The sequence below is a fragment of the Schistocerca americana genome, chromosome 10 (genome assembly GCF_021461395.2).
Source record: "Schistocerca americana isolate TAMUIC-IGC-003095 chromosome 10, iqSchAmer2.1, whole genome shotgun sequence".
In the NCBI taxonomy this organism is placed as follows: Eukaryota; Metazoa; Arthropoda; class Insecta; order Orthoptera; family Acrididae; genus Schistocerca; species Schistocerca americana.
Genome location: NC_060128.1, coordinates 138,489,894 through 138,514,878, shown reverse-complemented (window position 1 = coordinate 138,514,878; position 24,985 = coordinate 138,489,894). Strand labels below are relative to the sequence as shown.

General features: G+C 39.5%; 1 protein-coding gene and 1 non-coding gene across 2 annotated transcripts in view; both read right to left on the bottom strand.

Moving 5' to 3' along the window:
- Nucleotides 1-24,985, bottom strand: part of LOC124552304 (homeobox protein Hox-B4-like) — a 198,419-nt gene that overhangs the window by 161,357 nt on the left and 12,077 nt on the right. The gene's annotated exons all lie outside the window — the stretch shown is intronic.
- Nucleotides 5,205-5,278, bottom strand: Trnai-uau. The gene has a single exon. It is a non-coding gene; the product is annotated as a tRNA-Ile (tRNA).

Below are 24,985 nucleotides of genomic sequence, written 5' to 3'. Positions count from 1 at the left end.
TGAAAACCTAATCTTTTGCATATCACAGCATCGTCTCCCTGTCGGTTAAATTTCTCGTCTGTAGCACGTCATCTTCGTGGTGCAGGAATTTTAATGGCCAGTAGTGTAAATTTATATACCAATAGCATTCCAGTAGGAACACAAAAACAGTGCGTATTCCAGTGAACTGCAGTTTCAAAATTTCCAGACAATGGGTTACGATCTTTCGGAGAGCTATGATTTTGAACAAACGAACATTTACAGTTTTGTACCGTCAGTTTGATTGTTTCTCATAATATTCGCCTTTAAAACTTATAAAGTTTTGGAAGCGTTCGAACCTACACTTGGAAAACTTTTTCCTCTCCCAATTTGGTAGCACAAATATTTGGAAGGATCCACTTTTCTAAACGGCTAAAAGGAGCACAATACGAGTTACAGCTTGCCTACCTAATATCTTCTGAGGACAACTAAAATTTTATTTTTATTATTTCGTTTAATTATTGACCGAATTTAAAAGCTTTACAATGCTCTATCAATCTAGTCATTAAGAACTACAATCTTATTTTGAAAGTGTAACACAATAATTCAATTACTGAAGTTAGAATCGGCGTGTATGTTCTTGAGGCAGCGTAAATCATGGCACGCAAATTATCTAAACTCTCTTCATCCAGTATTTGACAAAGAGACAACTTGGTGACATACAACATACTTTACGCGTGCTTTCCAATCTTGTGAAACCTGTCTCTAACTGACACACCTCACAATGTAATGAACGGAAAGGAGTAGAGCGCTTATTACATTTTAGCATCAGGCTTGAAGTTATGATTTATTACTTCGTTGTTACTGATTCTATTCGCAACTTATTTTGTAGGTAGTATCCACATATGCCACATTATGTCAAATTATATCAATGAGTGACACATAATTCAGGAGACATGACGCCGTATACATTCTAAAGCATGAAAATGTATTTTTTGTTAAACGGAGCTCAAAATACCTAGACTCGACTCATCCTCTCTTTGATTAATCCTAATTAACACAGGTCCGTAAGCCAATGGTTTCCCCGACACAACATATGCACAAGTGCAATCATGCCAATATTGGAATACTGTTGATATCTAAGGCTACATTTCTTTCAAATCTTTTCTAAACTTTTCCTTTACTCTATGGATTAACAAACCGAAATCAATAAAACCAAAATAATTAGATTTTACATCTTCAACCACAGAGTTTTTACATGCTTATCGTGTAATATTTACCACATTATAACTCATTTCTGCCAGCCGGGGTGGCCGAGTGGCTCTAGGCGCCACAGTCTGGAACCGCGTGACCGCTACGGTCGCAGGTTCGAATCCTGCCTCGGGCATGGATGTGTGTGATGTCCTTAGGTTAGTTAGGTTTAAGTAGTTCCAGGGGACTGATGACCTCAGAAGTTAAGTCCCATAGTGCTCAGAGCCATTTGAACCATTTTGATTTCTGATGTAATCAGATGTTTGAAGCTGCTTCATAGAAATGGAGGCTGGGTGGAGAGGGGAGGGGGGGGGGGAAGGGGGAGCACAGATTTTAATTTCCACTCTTGAGTGCTCAGAGTAGAAAATTACTTTGACCTTTTCACATCGATCCTTGCACAGCGTTTACTGACCGAAAGACGATCAAGAACGTATTTTCCAACAAAGAACCGCGTTCGTGTGTTACTAGTCAGTATTAAAATCATTGTCTGAACACGTCATTAGTGGAACTTCTTAGCGGCATGTGATTATTTACCTTCGCTTCTCCGTGGCATATTATTTACAAAGGGAAACTGGGTTCAAAATTATTACGTTGCCGAGTTTCCGATGTCCGAAAAAATCGTCTCCAATGTATTTATGGCGAGTGACGAATTTAGAAACTGTTTTGTGGAAAAAAATACAACCAGTTGTTAGACACTAATTTTTTCTGTTTATTGGGAATATATTATGCATGATTAATGAATCGATTAGACTGGTCGTATAGAATATAATTTCGCCGAACACCAGAAAGGACTTAGGAGCGTCGTGACGGTAATAGCGCGTCTACCAATAACAAAAAAGATTAATTTTAAAATTTTTCTGAAAATTGACTTTTGTGATCATAGTAAGTAACGAATATAAGACGAAATTGGAAAAAGTAAACAATCAATTGTTTGTGAAGACGGTTTTACATTGGAAGCTTTGATACATACGGTTTCCACCCACCCATCATTTCATCAGACGTATTTGTAAGCAATTTCACGTTTTTCCCAGACACAGTCCCACATCTGGAAACTTCCATTAATTTATAATGCCTAAACGAAATTATAGTCCTAAATAACAAACAAAAATGGGCCTAAAATTTATAAATTTATATCAAAAGTACATACTGCTTCAGTGTTTGATTTCAATAAAACCCATAAAAGCGGTAGTACGAACTCAAATTTACGATACAATAATAATTTCCGGAACATGACCACTAAAATAAATAAATAACGTATACGTGTTGTCATCTCCTACAATATCTCAAAATTTCCATGCGCCTGTCTCTTTGAACGCTGTAAATGACTGCTACACTTTATTACATTCGTAGAAGTACATCATAGTACCACTAGATGGGTCTACCTTGCAATAGCACCGGTGGTTTCATGCCCAAGTCACTGGTGCTGCAAAACTAAAAAACTAACGTTTTCCAAGAAAAACTAACACGAGATTTCGATGTTACCATGTAATATACAATTTTAAAATTAAAATGGAGCCGAAGGCACTAAGTATACTTGTCCTTATGAATACAGCCTCAGGCCACAAAAAAGTAAGGGGAGGGAATGGTAATAATAGACAGAAATCAACATACTAGAGATTTTTATTTGTGTGCTATACTTTTATGATGTCTAAAAGCGCACAGAGAAAGCCATTACATTAAAACCGTTTTTCGGCCATAAAAATAAAAAAAATGGTTCAAATGGCTCTGAGCACTATGAGATTTAACATCTATGGTCATCAGTCCCTTAGAACTTAGAACTACTTAAACCTAACTAACCTAAGGACATCACACACATCCATGCCCGAGGCAGGATTCGAACCTGCGACCGTAGCGGTCACGCGGTTCCAGACTGAAGCGCCTAGAACCGCACGGCCACACCGGCCGGCCCATAAAAATAGGAAAAACCAAAAGTTAATCGGCACTAATTTCTTATCGGTTTCTGGCTATACAGTCTTGTAACATAAGCTACCGTTTCACCCTATGTCACATGTGAAACTTCATATTCTCTGCATATAGCCCGAGACATGGAGATACCAGCAGTCCAGGAAAGCCGTGGATCGCGAGACACAGAGTTTGCTTGCGACATTCCTTGTCGCTACACATTCTGTCGAAGTCGAAGGACAGAAGCAGTAAGCGCTTCTCATATAGGCACGTCACGTTTTCGACCTATATACGAGGGGCGTTTGAAAAGTCCGTACCAAAATAATAACTACTTACGTGTTTGGGGTAAAACATTTTTATTTTTCAACATAGTCTCCTTTTAGACTTAGGCACTTCGTCCAACGCTGTTCTAATTTGTTGATCTCATCCGAGTAACAGGAATTGTCCAAGTCTGCAAAATAGCTATTAGTTGCTGCTATCGCCTCCTCGTTTGAATAAAATCTGTGTCCCGCCAGCCATTTCTTCAAATTGGGGAACAAATAGTAGTCCGAGGCAGCCAAGCATGGAGCATAGCGGGTATGTGAAACGAGTAGGAATCCTATTTCCATAAATTTTGCGACCACAACTGTTGAGGTGTGTGCTGGTGCATTGTCGTGATGGAAAACGACATTTTGCGGTCCAATCGCCGGCGTTTTCTTGCAGCTCGGTTTTCAAACGGTCCAATAACGATGAATAATATGCCCCTGTAGTAGTTTTACCCTTTTTCAGATGATCGATGAGGTTTATCCCTTGCGAATCCCAAAAGACAGTCGCCATAACCTTTCCGGCCGAAGGAATGGCCTTTCTCCCTTGGCAACCCATTGTTTAGGTTGTCCTTTGGTCTCAGGAGTATAGTAATGTATTCATGTTTCATCCACAGTGACGAAACGACGCTTAAAGTCCTGCGGATTCTTCCTGAACAGCTGCAAACCATCCTTGCAATACTTCACACGATTCTCTTTTTGGTCAAACGTGAGCAATCGCGGAACTCATCTTGGCGGACAGCTTTCTCATGTCCAAATGTTTATGCAAAAACATTCAAAAGCGTTCATTCAAGATGCCCACAGCACTGGCAATCTCACGCACCTTAACTTTTCTGTCATCCGTCACCACATCATGGATTTTATCAATGATTTCTGTAGTCTCAACCTCAACAGGACCTCCAGAACGTTCAGCATCACTTGTGCCCATATGGCCGCTCCGAAAATTTTGAAACCACCTACAAACTGTTCTAATCGAAGGTGCAGATTCACCATAGTGTTTGTCAATGTTCTCTTTACTCTCCTGAGGCGTTTTGCCTTTCATAAAGTAATCTTTAATCACCACACGAAATCCTTTTCGTCCATTTTTTGACAAACACTCGACTTCCTTGATTCACACGAATGCCAAACACAAAGAAATAGACCAATATGGCTGAAAGTTGGTGTGATTTCTCTCCAAAGATGCTACTAACTAAACATGGCCTCGACATGCGCCGGTGGTGCCATCTCTCAGACTTTGCACGGACTTTTGAAACGCCCCTCGCATTTTTAGGCTCTTTAAATACGTTCATAAATTAAACTCATCCACAATAATAACAACGAGCAGCTCATGTGACAATAATCATAATGTTTCCGAAGCGTCGTTAACCACAATAATAAAGGTATCAAATACTTCCCTTCTCTTTCGATGAGAAAAATACAGTAATAGTACAATTACGTAACTCTTTACACGAAGATATGGAGTTGTAGTGCAATTTAAAATTCTTTTGCTCTCTTTTTATTGCGGCGTTCCCGCAATTTTATGCCCTTTTCAATAACAGAATGTAGAGATAGATCCACCACGAATTGCGCATAGCTCCACGAAAGGATTTGAATGAGCTGTGATGAAAGCAATGTGTACCTAAGCCAGGTCTTCTGAAAGATATGATGAAGCTCAATTACAATATGTTTCATTTAAACGCTTGAATTACCAAACTGTCATTACAAAGTAATTTTTATGAAATTACAGTGAAATGAACACCGTTAGCTGCTTACAGGCGTTGACATACGTCAAGGGGGGCAGATGAAAATGTGTACCTCGACCGGGACTCGAACCCGGGATCTCCTGCTTATATGGCAGATGCTCTATCCATCTGAGCCACCGAGGACACAGAGGATAGCGTGAAACCCACATTCTCAACGTAGTATCGTAGTATCTTAGTGTATATATATAATTTTTATGATTGTCAATTTCGCTAATGAATAATTAGCCATCAAGTTGTGCCACAAATTTCTCTTCTCTCTCCTCATCAGTTATTTCATTTAACCGCCTAATCTTCAGCATTCTTCTATTCTCTTCTTGTCTGAACTCCTTATTCTGCACTTTTCGTTTCCCTTCACAGCTACATTCCAGAGAAATCCCTTCAAAAATATTTCCTATCACTTAAATTTGTATATATGGTGTTTGTTCTCTCTGGACATGTTCGAAAGAACAGACAACACATATGTAATTAAGGCGAGGACGGCGAACGATTACTAGCTCCTACGGGAATCGGCGAAACGCCGCGAGTAATAATTATAATGGGCAAGGAGCACTACATCAGTAAAATGTGGATAAGTTGAGAATTTGGGTCTGACGGAAGCTCACTAACCTAGTCGCACAGTTGCGATAGTTACTGTGTCCAGATGGCACAGTGGCCAGCGCATCTGCCGAATAAGCAGAAGACCTGGGTTCGGATACTGGTCCGGCAGAAATATTCACTTTCCCCATTGATTTAAATCAGTGCCCACTGGCAGGTAATGTCATTAACTCCCTTATATCTCCATATAAATTTATATTAAAATGTTTCTTTTTTTTTCAGAAATGCTTTTCGTGCTGTGGCTAGACTGCATTTCGTATTCTCTCTACTTCCGACATCATCATTTATTTTGCAACCCAAAAAGCCAAACAACTACTTTCAGTTTCTCATTTCCTAATCTAATTCCCTCAGCATTGCCTGACTTAATTCGACGACAATCCATCATCATTGTTGATGCTCACCTTATATCCAGTTTTACAGTCTGTCAGTGGCTCCTCCAAGCCCTTTACTGTTTTTGACAGCTTCTCCATATTTTTCTTTAGTTTCCTTTACTGCATGCTCAGTATGCTGGTTGGGCGACATGCTACAATCCTGCCTCATTCCCTTCTCAAATGGCTCTGAGCACTATGGGACTTAACTTCCAAGGTCATCAGTCCCATAGAACTTAGAACTACTTAAACCTAACTAACCTAAGGACATCACACACATCCATGCCCGAAGCAGGATTCGAACCTGTGACCGTAGCGGTCGCGCGGTGCCAGACTGTAGCGTCTAGAACCGCTCGGCCACACCGGCCAGCATTCCCTTATCAACTACGACTTCTCTTTCACGTCCATCGACTGTTATGCTGCAGGCTTGTTTCTGTAGTTATGACATGAAATTTATCTCATGGCGATTTACTATTCTGGACGGAGAGCGAGAGAGAGGGAAATACACGATATTCAGATTTGAAAAGCCAACTACGGTGTCTAATGTCCTCAAAAATATGCAGCCGGTACGCGGAGATTGCCACAGACCATCTCCGTTTAAACGTCTGATCAACGTAGACGGTGCTTCATATCTCGATCTTAAAACTCCCATGAGAACTGAGCATCACAAATAATCAATCCCACCAGGACAAAATGGATGTGTGTGATGTCCTTAGGTTAGTTAGGTTTAATTAGTTCTAAGTTCTAGGCGACCGATGACCTCAGAAGTTAAGTCGCATAGTGCTCAGAGCCATTTGAGCCACCAGGACAAAATTCCATGTGACCATTACATTTTGGAACGATGTCCCTCACAATATCAGAAAACTGGATCACATATCTACCGTCACAGGAGCTATGCCCTAATACAACAATAACATCTCCTCTTGCTTTGACACGCAACCCTTACTCTCTTACAAAAAAGCAATTTAAAAACCTATATTCCGTATGTGAGAGGACATTAATCAAGTTGCATAAATAAATAAAATAAATTATTTTGCGAGACCCCTCTGACTATTCATCAAGGAATTCGATTAGCAGTGTCTGTAAAGAATAATCGAGCAGAAAAACTTTTAGTGTCCGTACATAAAATATTTACGAAATAGTCAGCCTCTTTGTATGTTCGCCGGGAATAGTGTTGCCCGGATGAAAGTAAAATAACTGGATGAGTGCAGAAGAAAATGCAGAAGACTATTTCTATCCGGTGTGATCGAAAACTCGGCTTCGGAAATTCTTGAATTGAAATTAGTAGTCAGTTACAAATCCGTAAATGGAGATCATGTAGCCTTATAAATCTTTTTTTTTAATTGCCTCTCCAAACATTCGTTCCGTTAACAGAGAGCACGCCATAACATTTTACCGTGGATGTGACCTATCGGAAATGTAAGTAAGTAACTGCGTGATTACAAGTAGAAAATACGCTAATAAATGGAAGAAAATGTCACACAGTATTCGATTAAAGGACTGGCGACAAACATCATCAGTTTGTAACGTTAGATAATGGTATTATGCAAAACGAAAGTATAAAATCATTAGCTACCTATATACTCCGCAACCAGTCGTACTGCTTATTTATTTTCTAAATTTATGTTAGGGACTGAAACCCCATGAAGACAAGATGAAACAAGAAATCTTCTTTTATTGGTTAGATTATTATTTTCTGCTGACAAGCTGCCCATCTTGAGATCATAAAACATCTTTCCTTAGTGTTGGTGCCCTTACGGCTTCACGCATCATTAAAATAATTCTTAAGGTAACAACATCCACACATGAGACAGTTAAACACAGGTTTTCATCGTTCGTGGCCAGTGTAATTGAACGATGGTCATAAAACAAAAGCGTTGTGCCTTTACAACTTAGTAATTCACGCAACTCGATGCAAAGATCTCTGTTACGAAATGATGTAAATACCGATTGTGTCAGTTACTAAGACGTAACCGCATAATGCCTTTTTATGACCATCGTTAAATTACACTGGCCACGAACGACGAAAAGCTGTTTTGAAACATGTCACGTATGGATGTTATTATTTAAAGAATGATTTTAATGACGCGTGAAGTTTTATGATTTTAATGACACGTGACGTTTAAATGGCACCAACACCAATCAAGGAAGTTTTAAGATCTGAAGTTGGTAAATTGTGAGCCGAAACTAGTAATCCATCCAAATAAAGAAAATTTCGTGTGCTATCCTGAGTTTTCAATCCCGAACGCAAACAAAATATTTACAACGGGTCACGTACTCCTAGTTGACGATGTCAACAATCATGAGGTGCTATTTATGGTGGATAGTACTAATATTAGCGACTTTCTGCTTTATTCCATGTGTGTACGGAGCAAAAGAAAAATTTTAAAAAATTATTATTTTGTTAATATTTGCAGCTATTTTCTACAGTTCCCATTTCAGTTATAATTTATCATACGGAGAAAAATTTCATCTTTTGCAACTGAATGCTTTATCTGTGTCCATCAAACATGGCTCGTATATTTATAGTTGGTATATTTAATTACACCTATTTTGATATGAGACCTGTTGTGACTCTTGGAAGCTGTGCAGGTACAAGATGAAAGATCTCCACGATAACGTAAAGTTAATATTTATTAAAAAACAAAAAACTGAAACACCGATAGATCATAAGCATCAGCAAAGACAATAATTATTAACACGAGGTAAGGCGCAGCCAAATGAAAGAAGAACCTCTTAATTTTCTGTACAGCTTTTTTCACACACGAACACGCCCTCGAAGGCAGAAGGACGGTGAAGATATGCGATTTTAAATATGAAGTATTACAAGTCCTATGTATCATATTTGTGCATGAATAATAGAATATTGAACAGCAGTATCAAGTATTTTTTATTTATTGAAACGAAGTGAAAACTATACAGGGTGAGTCACCTAACGTTACCGCTGGATATATTTCGTAAACCACATCAAATACTGACGAACCGATTCCACAGACCGAACGTGAGGAGAGGGGCTAGTGTAATTGTTTAATACAAACCATACAAAAATGCAGGGAAGTATGTTTTTTAACACAAACCTACGTTTTTTTAAATGAAACCACGTTAGTTTTGTTAGCACATCTGAACATATAAACAAATACGTAATCAGCGCCGTTAGTTGCATTGTAAAATGTTAATTACATCCGGAGATATTGTAACCTAAAGTTGACGCTTGAGTACCACTCCTCCGCTGTTCGATCGTGTGTATCGGAGAGCACCGAATTACGTAGGGATCCAAAGGTCACCGCTTTCACCCGTTTCATGTGTCACTACATCAGCGATTACATGGTGATGACTTCAATCATCGAGTGCAATGCTGTGAATGGGCATTAACAGAGAATGCGTTGGAGTTATACCTGTTTACCGATGAAGCGGGTTTCACAAACCACGGGGCAGTGAATCTACGGAACATGTATTACTGGTCCGTGGACAATCCTCGCTGGCTCAGATAGGTAGAGCGACAGCGACCGTGGACTGTAAATGTATGGTGCGGAATCATTGGCGACCACCTCATTGGTCCTCACTTCATTGCAGGGGCCCAAACAGCTGCAACATACATCGCGTTTCTACAGAATGATCTGCCAACGTTGCTCGAAAATGTCCCACTGGAAACGCGTCGACGTATGTGGTATCAGCATGATATTGTTGACCCTTGATAGGATGTTCCACGGGCGTTTCATAGGACGTGGAGGACGCATAAATTGGCCAGCCCGTTCTCCTGATCTTACACCTCTGGACTTCTTTCTGTGGGGTACGTTAAAGGAGAATGTGTACCGTGATGTGCCTACAACCCCAGAGGATATGAAACAACGTATTGTGGTAGCCTGCGGCGACATTACACCAGATGTACTGCGGCGTGTACGACATTCATTACGCCAGAGATTGCAATTGTGTGCAGCAAATGATGGCCACCACATTGAACATCTATTGGCCTGACATGTCGGGACACACGCTATTCCACTCCGTAATTGAAAACGGAAACCACGTGTGCACGTGTACCTCACCCCTCATGGTAATGTACACGTGATCCAGTGAAAAAGACCAATAAAAAGGTGTTAGCATGTGGGCGTAATGCGCTGTTCCAGTCTCTTCTGTACCTAAGGTCCATCACCGTTCCCTTTGGATCCCTACGTAATTCGGTGCTCTCCGGTACACACGATCGAACAGCGGAGGAGTGGTACTGAAGCGTCAACTTTAGGTTACAATATCTCCGGATGTAATTAACATTTTACAATGTAACAAACGGCACTGATTACGTATTTGTTTATATGTTCAGATGTGCTAACAAAACTAACGGGGCTCCATTTAAAAAAACGTAGGTTTGTGTTGAAAAACATACTTCCGTGCATTTTTTTATGCTTTGTATTAACCAATTATACTAGCCCCTCTCCACACGTTCGGTCTGTGGAATCGATTCGTCAGTATTTGATGTGGTTTACGAAATATATCCAGCGGTAATGTTAGGTGACTCACACTGTATAAGGAGGAGTTTCTTGCTTATGACAAGCGCCGGTGTTCCCGGAGACCGCTGCCCGCAACTACAATTTAAATGTAAGACCGAAGGCCAAAAGCTACAAATAACCACAGAACATTTTAATAACACAATCATATTATATCCTACAAAAATATGTTTCATATTACTATTTAATAATATTTAGTAAAATTTTATTATTTATTTATTTGTTCTTATTTTTATTAATAGAACACGAAGCTCACTTATATTATGTAACTAGTATACATGAACTTTCGTCACGTAACAGTGCAATAAGACAGCACACTTAAGTTTGACAGTGAGGCCACTTTGTCAACATCTGTACAGGAGATCAATAAGGATGCTTCTGTCACCCATGTTATTCAACATGTACTCACAAAGTACCTTTCACAAAGCACTCAATGACACAGAAGAAAGACATAGAGGTTAATGGAGTCTTTATCAACATCTTTCTCAATACTCGTGATACGATACTGATTGCCGATAATTTTGTGATTAACAACCCGTCAACATAGCATTTACAAATGCAGATATACCATGCAGTGGCTCGTTAATACAAAGAGTAGAGAAATGTAACTGCCTTGGAAACGATTCTCTGAAGACTGCTCGCACATGGCGATCAAATGTCGCATAGACGACATCCATAATCTGTACTAGTAGCCTACATAAAAACAAGTCATCGTTTGAAGTTGTGATCAAAAATCTCCAAAAGTACTTTAACGATTCACTTTTCCCCCCACACTCTTATGAACATTTAGAAGGAAATAGGCAATATATTTTCTCAATTCATATAGTATATATACATATATGAAAACACAAAGGAGAAACGTTGTTACCAAAAATCTTAAAAATATATCAACCGAGTAACTTCAGATTTTCACATGTTGCTCTACTGAACGTTCGGACGGACATAGAGTATATGTTTTTAATATATATGATATGTGAATATATATGTAATATGTAAAGTGGAAACGTTGTTGTCAAAAATCTCGTTCTCGACTGATTCACGTCAGATCTTGACATGACACCCTAATGAACATTCGGACGGACATAGGCTATACGTTTGTAACGTATAAAAATCTACATTTAATGCGCCTATAGAAGGGACAAACGTTGTGTCAAAAATCGCGAAAAGTACTTAACCGATTTACTCCAAATTTTTATACAATTCTCTAATGAACATTTGGTCTGACATAGGCTATACATTTTTACATATATGTAATACGCACATGTAATGTAAAACAAGGATGTATTATTACCAGAAATCACGAGTGAGTGGCATCAGTAACTGCATCCGGTCATCAAATAAGAGGTGACAAAAATCATCTTAATTGGAATGCACAACCAGTTAACAAAATAACCGGTTAACTGTACCAGGCAGTTATTTTAAGAACTGCCAGTACCGTGGTCATCTTTTTGCCAAAGTAAGTATGTTGTACTTCACTATCATCCCTTCGGTCTTGTTCTGTCTCACCACGAATAATGTGGACGTTGACTATGTGATATTCGTAGCAGCAAGGAAATGACTGGTAACTGCTAATTATGGGGGTCACCTGCCTTCCGATGAATGTACTTGTAATGGCATTCGGTTCATCTGACCGCTGAAAACGTCCACACGTGGAGCACTGTCTCCTTCAGCATGACAACACGTGCGCCACATCTGCGACAATCCGACGTCTTGGGTTCACTGTCATCGGTCATCCTCCATCCGATTTTCGTCTGTTTCCAAAACTCAAAGAATATCTTCGAGAACTTCACATTGATAGCAATGAAGCGATGCAGGCAGAGGTGAGGTTGTGGCTTCGTCAACAAAGTCAAACATTCTACAGTGACAGTATCAACAAACTGGTCTCTTTGGGAGAAACATTTTCGTTACCACGTTGAGAATTAGCTATCTTGAGAAATAAATCTGTAGGCATGAAGAATAAGAGTGTAGCATGTTAATAATTTTTGTTTTATTTAAAAATCTTTACAATTCTTCGCATAAAAAATTGGGAGGCATCTCTTTTTAGCACGCACTAGCGTACCAGTTACGTTCGTTTCACAGTACGATGATATAATAGATCGGTTCATATAAAATTTACCAGTACCTAAGGTCTGGAAAGTTGCGCAGGTCATTCCAAAACTCCCCGATGAATTACGGACCTATGTTATCGGTGTCGATTTGCGATAGGATTTTGGAATATATGCTGTGCTCGTACATTATTTGTTATATAATACAGATTGAGCCTCGCAGAACCACCTTTTATAATGTTGTTTATTTACATAAATAGCGCCGTTACCGGTTTCGAACCGATAGGTTCATCATGAGACGACTTGTTCACGTTAAGATACATTTTCGCTGTAGTTTACATTATTTTTCTCTTTCTCTTTCTCCCTACCATGAAAATTGTTTGGGATGGTGCTGCTCTACAACCAAAACATGGTATTAGAAACTGTCTATTTAACTGCAATTGTGCTATAATTGTTCAGATGGCTCTGAGCACTATGGGACTTAACATCTGAGGTCATCAGTCCCCTAGACTTAGAACTGCTTAAACCTAACTAACCTAAGTACATCACACACATCCATGCCCGAGGCAGGATTCGAACCTGCGATCGTAGCAGGCGCGCGGTTCCGGACTGAAGCGCCTAGAACCACTCGGCCATACAGTTGTGCCTCATAACGATTTCAAACGATGTAAACAAATTATTAAAGTGAAAATGTTTTAGTTACTTACGTCGACGTGCTTCTATGCAGATATAGTCATAACAGAATAATGAAGCATTCTTACAACATTCGCTGTATAGATTATAAGAACTAAGGATGAAATGTTACAATCGGAAAATATCCGCCACTAGCACTTGAGTTGTGCCTCACTACGGAAAATACCCAGTCCGACCAAAACTTGATATTGGAAACAGGACACTGGAATGAAGTATCAAATTTTATGATGCGATATCAGCTTGAATAACATCAACAAATTTCTGTACATATGTGGCACTATAATTGTTGTGTTAAAGAACAAGACGAAGAAAAACGAAAAATTAAAGTTTTACAAAACAATGGCCTTGCTTGTCTTACTCTATTTCAACGAACCTTGGATTTTTATATATATATATATATATATATATATATATATATATATATATATATATATATATATATATAAAAAGAAACAAAGCTTGCAGTAACTGAAATAAGATTTCTATAATGTCGAAGATTGTTTAATGAAAGATCTTATAAGAATTGAGAATGTATGGGAATTAGAAATATTTAACTTACACGGCAAAGTGCAAGTATGTAGGGAGAAGCGGAGGCATCATGTTAAATGTATGAGAAAAAGCAGAGTTCTAGTCATCGTAAACAAGTACATTAAGCCCTCAGGGGAAAGAGATGCTTGAAGACCGACAAAAAGTTAGTCTTAAAAATTTGAACTAGGAACAGACATGGAGCCCAAACCTTGAAATGGAGAATAAAATGAATACGCTTTTTTGAACGTGCGCTCTCGAAATTTCAATATTAACCTTATCCCTGATATTAGAACGGTGCTTAAGTTCGTAGCGTTTTCGCTTTGTATGTCGGTATTCTGATTCTCACTTTTCATCTGTAGTTCGCTGTTACTATTTGAGTTTACATATTGTCATTTTGTCATTTGGATACAGTGAGTGGAGCCGTGAACGCTAGAACTGGAGTGCCAAGTAGAGAAATCGGAACATTTCCGACATATTCTTTTGTTTGAGTTCAGTAGCTGGGTGACAGCAGCAGAGGCATCCAGAAACATTTGCGTCTTGTATGGGGATAATGCCATAGGACAGAGCGTGGCAAGAAAATGATTTTCTCGTGTTAGGAAGATCGTTTTCACATTAGTGTCTCTCCGCGTTCAGGAAGACCTTCGGAATTTGATAAAAATGGTTCAAACGCATTAACCCACAGTGACCCAACGTATCAAGACAACGTATTGTCATGCAAAACATCGTAGAGCCTAAACTGATACAAACAGCTCGATATGGTACAAAGTAAACAAATTCATCTGTAGGTTCCGTTACTGACAATATGCCTATGACATCAGGCAAATTTTTATACAATAACTTTTACTGAAACATATATTATTTAACTGACACATTCGTAAATTTTTTGTTAGTACAGAGATTACCTTGTAACGAGGCCGCCGGTGTACCTTTCCAGGCTGCTAGGTTTTGATAACAGGAAGTAACACGAATCGAAAGAACGCAGTACGTAAATTCGAGCCAGAACATTAAATTAAAAAATTATTGACCCACGTGAAATTTTCATGCGCCACGTAACATATCTTTTAACTTTATGGATAAAATTCCCATTACCATACCTTCACTCACTCGTAGAAATTCCCTCCTGGATAATGCGTCGGAGCCTACAGCAATAAAAAAAGTACGTGGCTTCCAGACTCCTCTCGGAGAATAATTCCACTCTTCCGTCCGTCAGTTAACTGCATTTCCCTTCAACGCTTTATTTTAAGCTACTTCCGTACGCTTTCTGCCGCTTCAGGTAGAATCTCTATTGCCTTCTTCGCTTTTCTCGTCTCTTGCCATCTACACTTTCGGTCGCCTAACCCATTTCTTCATTTGGATGTCAGATAATAAAGAAATCAATAAAATTTGCGGACGTGCGTTTCTTGCGTGTTCGAATCACAATGAAGTTCTTTACGCAATTACAAAAAGACCTGTTGCTGAAGTTGTGACTTCGAAATGTATGGTGGACGACGGTTCAATCCCGCGTCCGGCCATCCTGATTTAGGTTTTCCGTGATTTCCCTAAATCACTCCAGGCAAATGCCGGGATGGTTCTTCCGAAAGGGCACGGCCGACTTCCTTCCCCATCCTTCCCTATTGGCCTATTCAAGGGGACTGATTTTCTTCATTGGGTCACATACTTCCCGTGGATGGTCTCTAGTGTAATAACTGTCGAATACTACACACATATAAATAAGCGTAAATACAATTTCATTTTTTTTTAATTTTTAGGAAATTATTGTCGGCACCTGAAACCGAACAGCATGTATTCGAAACCAAGGAGGCTAAGGGTAGAAATTTCGATTTCGAATTAAACAGGAAAAAGAACATTACAGTTACTATCAAAATACTTCTAAACTATTAGAAAATGTACATTGAAAACAGTTACTTAAATTTTGTTCATAGTGCTCTACTTAGGTCTAAGATTAAGATGTTTCTTTGTGTCGTCATGGAACAACTCATCACTAAGAAGGCGAATCTTTCGCAACTCTGGGTACACTTAGTGGCTGCTAGAATTCAACTGACGTCAATGTCCACAGAGAAATTGAGCCCGCCCATCGACAGCAACCTCACCCTATTAACCAAGGACGCGGTACTGGCAGTATTGAAGCTGTGAGGACGGGTCTTGAGTCGTGCTTGGGTAGCTCAGACGGTAGAAAAAAAATGATTCAAATGGCTCTGAGCACTATGGGACTTAACAGCTATGGTCATCAGTCCCCTAGAACTTAGAACTACTTAAACCTAACTAAGCTAAGGACATCACACAATACCCAGTCATCACGAGGCAGAGAAAATCCCTGACCCCGCCGGGAATCGAACCCGCGAACCCGGGCGCGGGAAGCGAGAACGCTACCGCACAACCACGAGCTGCGGACTTAGACGGTAGAGCACTTGCCAGCGAAAGCAAAAGTCCCGAGTTCGGGTCTCGGTGTAGCACACAGCTTTAATCTGCCAGGAGGTTTCTTACCCTATGAAGTGTTCCATTTATTTCAATGTCTCGGATTGCCCAGAATAGCCACTTCGGCTGCCATGGACACCGATTTTCTGTTTAAATAATTGTGAAGTAGCAGGAAACAAATTAGAAATCAAACTAACTTCTATACACAACCATACGTACTCGAATACGACGCGAAATAACATGTCAGCTGAGCACGCCAAGAAAAGTACTCGCCAACATATTTGGGCTCCGACTGTTGGAGCTGAAGGCTACGTACCTTTTGTTAATTGTCTGTGCACTGCGACCATAATCGTGCAGTGATTTAAAAGTGACAAATTTTCCGCTTAGACTGTTGTTGAACATTTTGACTCCGAGCCGCGTCTTATAACGGACCTATCAAAATGTGCCTACCATTACGAGCCGAAACAAAAAGTTAGTTAGTTAGTTGCAAGTTACATAGATCATTTGAACCAGTTTTTTTATCTAAATGATGTGGAACTAGTCATTGGTCAGTTTATGTACACATGGACAGTCATAACATCTTTTAATTCGTACCACCTGTGGACCAGAGGACTTAAACCTTTATTCAGTGATTTCAGCTGATTTGCTACACCAAAGATATCTGCTTCTGGGTTTACAGCAGCTCTTCATTCGAAATCAGGAATGTTTACTTCGTCTTCTTTCGTGAAGGACTTACGGAAAACTGTATTTAGCAACTCCGGTTTAGTCGCGCTCACATCCATAACATCTCCTTCGCTATCGCGTGGTGAAGACGCTGATTGTGTCGTTCTGTAGGTGTGGTTCACATACGACCTGAATCTCTTTGGATTTTCTGCCAGATTTCGAGACAGAGCTTCGTTGTGGAAGTATTAAAAGCATCTCGCACTGAAGTTCGCGTTAAATTTCGAGCTACTGTAATACTTCGTCAATCTGAGGGATTTTGCTTTCTTTTAAATTTGGAATACTTTCTTAGTTGCTTCTGCGACAGAGTTCTAACGTGTTTTGTGTACCATGGGGCGCTAGTTTGATGAGTTATTAATTTATTTGGTATAAATCTCTCTATTGCTGTCGATATCATTCCTTTGAATGTAAGCCACATCTGGTCTACGCTTTCATAGTTCGGGACGAAGGGAGGCTGTCTCTTAGGAAAGAGTCAAGCGAATTTTCATCTGCTTTTTTAAATAGACATATTTCGCATATACTTTTGGGTACTGCAGTATTCAGTCTCGTTACAGCGATCTGGTGCCCACTAATCCCTGTATCCGTCATAATTCTCCAGATTTGCTACGGGTTATTTCTTGCTGGGAAATCGAGAATGTTTTCGCACCCATTTATACTTCAAGTGGGCTCCTGATGTAGTTGTTCGAAATTGTTGTATTTCCTATGTACTGCTTTAAAGATCGACTAATGTGCACAGCTTGTAATATCCAGGCCGGCCAGTGTGACCGAGCGGTTCTAGGCGCTTCAGTCTGGGACCGCGCGACCGCTACGGTCTTAGGTTCGAATCCTGCCTCGGGCATGGATGTGTGTGATGTCCTTAGGTTAGTTAGGTTTAAGTAGTTCTAAGTTCTAGGGGACTGATGACCTCAGATGTTAAGTCCCACAGAGCTCAGAGCCATTTGAACTATTTGTAATATCCAGTACTTATTCGAAACGACAAGATGGAATCAGACACACATATTCCGAAATTCCGCGTATGTATTGTAAATATCAATGCCTCGCTGGAAAAAAACACACACAGATTACTGTATTATTTATAATCATGTCAGAAAGTACTGATAACATCGTTCTAACATATTTTTAATAAGCTACAATGCTTACTGTTACATTTTCGCTTTTGTGTACAACATTTCTCTTTCCATCTAAATGTGACGTTTAATGTAAACAATATGTAGATTTATTGCATAGAGCCTCTGTGTGCTATCAGTGCTCCTGAAGCACGTGTTGTTAATCTAGAATCAGGATGTTCAATGTCGGAGTGCAAATGATGACCTACTTTCTCGTAATATTTATGACTATAAGGACAGATTCACGCATTATAACAATAAATGCATCAACGTCACATTTCGCGAAGCACGTAATATGTAAGTTTTCGGGAAGGTTTTACCATAATTACACAAATTATACATTGATTCTGTTGTTTTCAACTTCAGTGTATTATAGATTTTTCATCTCCATTTCAAACATACCTCAATTCGAAAAGAGTTTCTTACACTGTACGAGAACATACCGTAAACATCCTACAGCTGATCATTAAATGCGAGGGAGCCATCTGATGATTAGCAAAATATTCGAAACTGGTAGTATGCCAGGAAACACTAAAATGTTTGAAAAATACGTCGCGAACTGATTTGACATTGGTAGCAGCTATACACCCTATAGCACTCCAGTGGGAACTGAATATAAATATATGTATTGCAGAAATATAAAATAGCTATTATATTACACAAAAGATGTACTAAGTTTCTTGAATAGTCACGCTGCGTCACTAGTGAGCACATTCTGCTTTTTTTCCGAACCTCTGAAACCTACAACATAATGCTCGGAACCAGAGACAGTGCTTTTATTCGCAAAGTCAGACGAAGTACTAATCGAGTATATTCGGAAAAGCACGCAGTACCATTAACTGGCATTTGTTGCACTAAGTAAAGCACCATATTCTCACTGGGTTCAGGTGTTCTTCTCATCTGACTGAGGTACGAACTACATCACGAACTACATCACGTGTAAGACACCGCCAGAATCTGGAGATTTGCCTTTTCAGAGTTACAGAGTTGTTTGAATGTAAACAAAAAAGAAACAAGCTTTTCTCTCACCTTTTCAACTATCATATTGGTGAATACGCATATAAGTGAATGGTTCTATTCTGAATCAGAATTTACAAGACATTTTCGGAAAATACCTACCGTTTCGGAAAAAGAACATAAAAAACATTTTCAAAACAAAATTTATTTTTACAGCAAAGACCATTTCTTAAGCTATTTTTCTACATAATTGCCACCATTGTTCAGAGATTTGTCGTAGCGGGAAATCAACTTTTCCATGCCCTCTTCATAGAAAGATGACGCCAATGAAGACAAAGCTTCTTCCTCCAATATCACACTTGAAGTTCAAGAACAAATGGTAGTGAAAAGATGCGAGGTCGGCGCTGTACGGTAGGTGATCGAACTGCTCCCAACGGAATTGGTGGATAAGGTTTTGAGTGACACCAGCAGTACCGGGGTCTGCGTTGTCGTGAAGCGATAGAGTGCCTTTACTGTGCCTGAGCATTCCACGCCTTTTGTTTAGAACTGCGCGCCGAAGTTTTGTACTGCGCTGACGGTCTCTCCTCTACGTAGGAACTCAGTAAGCAGAATGTCCTGTCTTTCCCAGAACACAGTGCACATGATTTTTATGACAACAACGTCGTTTTCATTCTGGAGTGATACGACAAACACACGTTTCATCAGCCACAATTTAATAATTCGACTCCCTCATCACTATATCGCGTATGAAATGTCAAAGCACTGCCAAATCCCTTCGTTTTGTGGAAATCCGCGAGCATTTCGGAACCCAACTGGAACACAATTTGCAAAAGTTTAACCTATTTGTGACAGTTTAGAAATTTGTGTAAACTCATCACGAAGCATTATTATTGTGAACTATCCGTTTTCACAAATTTTCTCACTCACTTTCTTACCCGAACCATCATTGACAACAAAAGGCCGATCACTCTGTGCTTCGTCATGAACACTGGTTCGTCCATCAGCTACTTTCTTACCATTCCATCAGTCATTACATTTTCACAATAAGTCCCTACAAGTTAACTGTGAATTCCAGCTGGTTCTATGCGTTCAAAAACCGTATTAGAGAACGCACTTCACAGCTGGCGTGCTCAGAGATTTTCTTTAACATTTTGAACGATCACTAACAAATGTAAACACAACACCATCCGACAGAACGCACTTCACAGGAGGCAAGCTCAGAGATTGTCTTAAACATTTTGAACGGTTACTAACAAATGAAAAGACAACACTGTTCGCTATAATGGGATCAATGCAAAGATAATGAACCGGAGAGACGAGTGTGAATGTGCGGAATTGCGACGCTGGTGCTCCGGCAACGTTAAAACGAAACGGTGCCTACTTTTCAGACATGCCTTACTTATTGATTCAGAGACACCAAAACTAAATAAATATACCTTACATATTGATTCCTGGACACCAAAACTAAATAAATATGCCGCAGGATTTTTTAAAATTTATCCTTTGTCTTATAGCTGGTCTGATGCGGCCAACTTTCGACTGTAATAACCTCGATGTCGACGGGACGTCAAACCCTAAAGTTCCTTTCACGGCTAACTTCTTAAAAAGTAGCGACTACGCCTAACGACTACAATCATTTTTGTATATGTTCTGGTTTCTGTATTTCCTTATAGTTTATCTTTATAGCTCGCTCTAGCACTATGGAAGTTATTCACTGCTCTCATGACATGTCCTGTCATCCAGTCACTTCTTGTCCCTGTGTTCCACACATACACTTCCTCGATTCTACAGAAAATCTTGTGATTTCTTGTCTTATCAGCCCAATTAACAATCAGCGTACTTCTGTTACAACAAATCTCTATCTTTTCGATTGTCTTCACCATTTTACCAATAGCTCAAGATTCACATCCGTATTATACTGTGGCCCAGACGTACTTTCTCAGAAATGTCTTCCTCAGATTAAGGTCTATGTTCGATACTAGCATATTTCTTTCAGCGAGGAACGGCCTGTTTGACTGCGGTAGTGTGCTTCTTACACCTCCTTGCTTCGTCTATAACGCATTATTTTGCTTCGAAGGTAGCTCAGTTCCATCATTTCATCTGCTATGTGGTACCCAGTTTTCATGCTAAGTTTGTCGCTAATTTCGTTTCTGCTACTTCTCAATAGGCCCTACTCGAGTCTTATTTTACTAAGAATGTCTTTAGTGTAGTGGTCTTTAAACATTTATAATTCAGTTGTCCTTCTAATGATTAAGTATACTGCACCTGTTAACCGTGAAACTCTGTTTTCTTAAAGACAAAATAGATGTTTGGTCAACTGCAATAAAAAAAGGCGCATTGCCGCTTCTGTTTCTCAAGAAACGCAAACCTAATCTGATTTGATCCATTATAAATGGTTTGTGAAAGCCTGCGACTGTGAAAACAATAGGTTTGTTTACAAATAACTTTTCTGCCACCATGCACGATTTACTTTCATTTATGTTTTACATGACTCGTTTCGTGAAACGATTCCCGTTTTAATGTGCGTTTTTCTCTGCGCGCTATGCCATTTTTGCCCAATGTTTTTGATGTGTGAGGTTCTGCTTTGTTTTGTTGACTTTACTGCAACGTATAAAAAACGCACAAATTTTTAGTTGATTATCGATCTTTATATGTAGTTAGTGACGAAATTTGGAAGAACTCGTAAAGTTTTCTTGTGGCCCACTTGTGCAGTCTCACACATGTTAAACATCACAAACCATTATCTGTGCACGGTATACGTGGAGAATAACTTACAGGAACTGTTACAAAGGTGTTTTGAGGTGCAGAGATAATGTTATAGGTCTTCCACAAAGTATTATACGCTTTCGTGTAGAGGGTATTTATCTTGACAATCTGGACCATAACTGGTTCATATGTTTTACAGTGGTACTTATTGCTATGTGTTCCTATTTTTGTTCAAGTATACTGTCAGATCATCCGAAGAAATTCACTGATCGATTTTCAAATATTTCGTTTAATATTATAGCCTCATATTTTCTATAATGCGAATATATGTCCAGTTCTTCTAACAAATACATTTTATGCCCTTTATTTAGTCGATGGAGTACGTTGACATTACGCTCTACTTTTACAAATATGTGTCCTGTATTATGTGTGTGTGGGGCCACAGCTGATGTGTGTCTGTTGGATGTCTACGCTTTAATGTGCTGTGTGTACTTAGTGTTGAAATTTCGGCCCTTTTTTCATACGTATAACATGGAGCATTTCTGGCTTGTTACTTTGTATATTCCAGAGTCTGACTATGGGTCATGATTAGTTTTTGGGAATCATGTTCTGAAACGCGTCTCGTGAAATATAAATAAAAGAAAATCGTGACGGGTAACAGAAAAGATATTAATAATCAAACCCAAGCACCTAATCGGTGTTATACGTTTTAACAAACTCGCCTTACAGCTTTAACGCTCTAAAATGCACGTTTCCGTGACAATTTTGTATCAAGTTTCACCTCATTAATTTACATCGTTATTATATAAGTGCAGAATCTTGTTCTGGTTGTGTTCTCCATCAACAGCCTTTCATTTCCTCTGGTATTTAAAACAAATGCATTCTCCTTTTAAGACATTTCCTGAATATCAAAATTCCTTCCAAGAATAATGTGAGTCAGATGAAATAGTTATTATTACAATAATCACGATTAAACAACACATGCGTAAGCGTCATACTAGATAGATATGAAGCGTGAGAGAAAATCATATTAATGGACTTTTCCGTTACTCCTCGTCAGAACCATTTCATACTGAAGCTTGATAAGCAAACAAGTTGCCTTTTCTTCCACTAATATTAGTAGAAACAACAGGCAAGTTCGTTTGCTCTCCAACCGCATAGATGAGGTATCGCAGTAGGATATGACAGAGGGATATGACAGAAACGGTCATTCGAAAAAAAAAATTGTATTCACTGACTCTAAAATGTATACCTTAAGAGCTGTGAACACTTGTTACATTTGCTACCGTGAAACACGTCTCTTGTACTGAACGAATGCTCTTAGTTCTTCAAGGTATGCATTTAAGAGCCAGTGATTACAATTTTTTTGTTTTCGAATTACCGGTTCTGTCATATCCCTGAATATTGAACGTTACACCTAGGACAACCTGTATAAAATTGACAGAAAGTATTAGGATGACTATTTTTTCTTTTCTCAAACTACAACAGGACGTAAAATGAAACGAAAGGGCATTTTAGAACGCATTTACGTATAGATACCATCTACGTGCTTACCTAGTTTTCAACGTGATGAGTATAGCGTATGATACATTTGTCACAGCGTTCTCTCTTCTGCGAAAAAATGTCTCGTGCCTTCAGCGCAAGCATGAGGTCACGGTTCATTGCACTCCCTCACGAGAAGAAGCCACAAGACTTCGTGGCAACATCGCAAGCCAACGGTGAAAAAGCTTTTACTGTACATGTGATCCCATGCCTGGCGTGAAGCTATTAGCCAAGCAGGTTAGTATGTGTAGTATACACAAATTAATATCCTGGACCTAAATTTATCACCATAACGTAAACATGCAACACATAAAGCTTCAACTAAGTGACGTATGTCTCTAACTGTATATGAAAACTAAAGTAAATTTTACAATGAAATGAATACCCTCATCTACCTACAAGCGTTGATATAAGTCAAAGGGGACGGTTGAAAATGTGTGCCCCGACCGGGACTCGAATCCGGGATCTCCTGCTTACATGGCAGACACTCTATCCATCAGAGCTACCGAGCACACAGAGGATAGCGCGACTGCAGTCACTTATCTCTGGCACGCCTCCCGTGAGGCCCACATGAAAACTCACATCACGTCCACAAGAGGATGACATATAACAATAATTTTCAGTAACAAAATAAATAAAGCCCAACTGAAGAAAGCATAGAACGTGCTGAGATATGTCTAGGCGTAACGAAATAAAAGAAAGTGAATCAGAATTTCCTTCGGATTATAGAGAAGGCTGTTAGCTGACACTTTATGATACCTTTTGTGTGAACTGAGACTTAAATCCAATACATACTCGTAAAAGTGAATACTGATGTGTTTGTTAGTCTTCTATGCGTTCCTGTAGCATTCACCCGATTGTGATGGTACTTTGTAAGCTGTTGTGCGCACGGTGCGAAAATTTCTGTGACAGTAAAAAAAGAGCTCACGAATGACTGGAGCAGTTTCAATCAAATTTTCTATACGTATGACTCATGTCACGTTTTGCGTGTGTGTGTGGCGGGGGATGGGGGGCAGAGAAAGAGAGAGACAGAGAGAGAGAGAGAGAGAGAGAGAGAGAGAGAGAGAGAGAGAGAGGGAGAATGTATGTTTTCCACATCTCCTCTTAACCACTGCACCGATTTCAACCACTCTTGGTACACATATCCCTTAACATCAGGCAACAGTCGCTGTGAGCGAAAGAACCACCTATGGATCATAGTTCAGGAGATATGACCTCATAAACAATAAGATGCGTGAGTGACTTCCGCATCATGCATGACGTTTAAATTTATTACTTCTTTGCTACTAACTCTATGCGCAACATATTTCGCAGACTGTATTCACATATGCCGCTGAATGGTTCAAATGGACTGAGCACTATGGGGCTTAACTTCTGAGCTCATCAGTCCCCTAGAACTTAGAACTACTTAAACCTAACTAACCTAAGGATATCACACAAATCCATGCCAGAGACAGGATTCGATCCTGCGACCGTAGTGGTCGCGCGGTTCCAGACTGTAGCGCCTAGAACCGCTCGGCCACCCCGGCCGGCTATGCCGCTAAACGTTCTTACAAAATTATATCATGCTACCACAAATAGTTCACGAGATATGACGCCATAAACACTGAGATGCGTGAAAACTGCCGCATTATGCATGACACTTAAATTTATTACA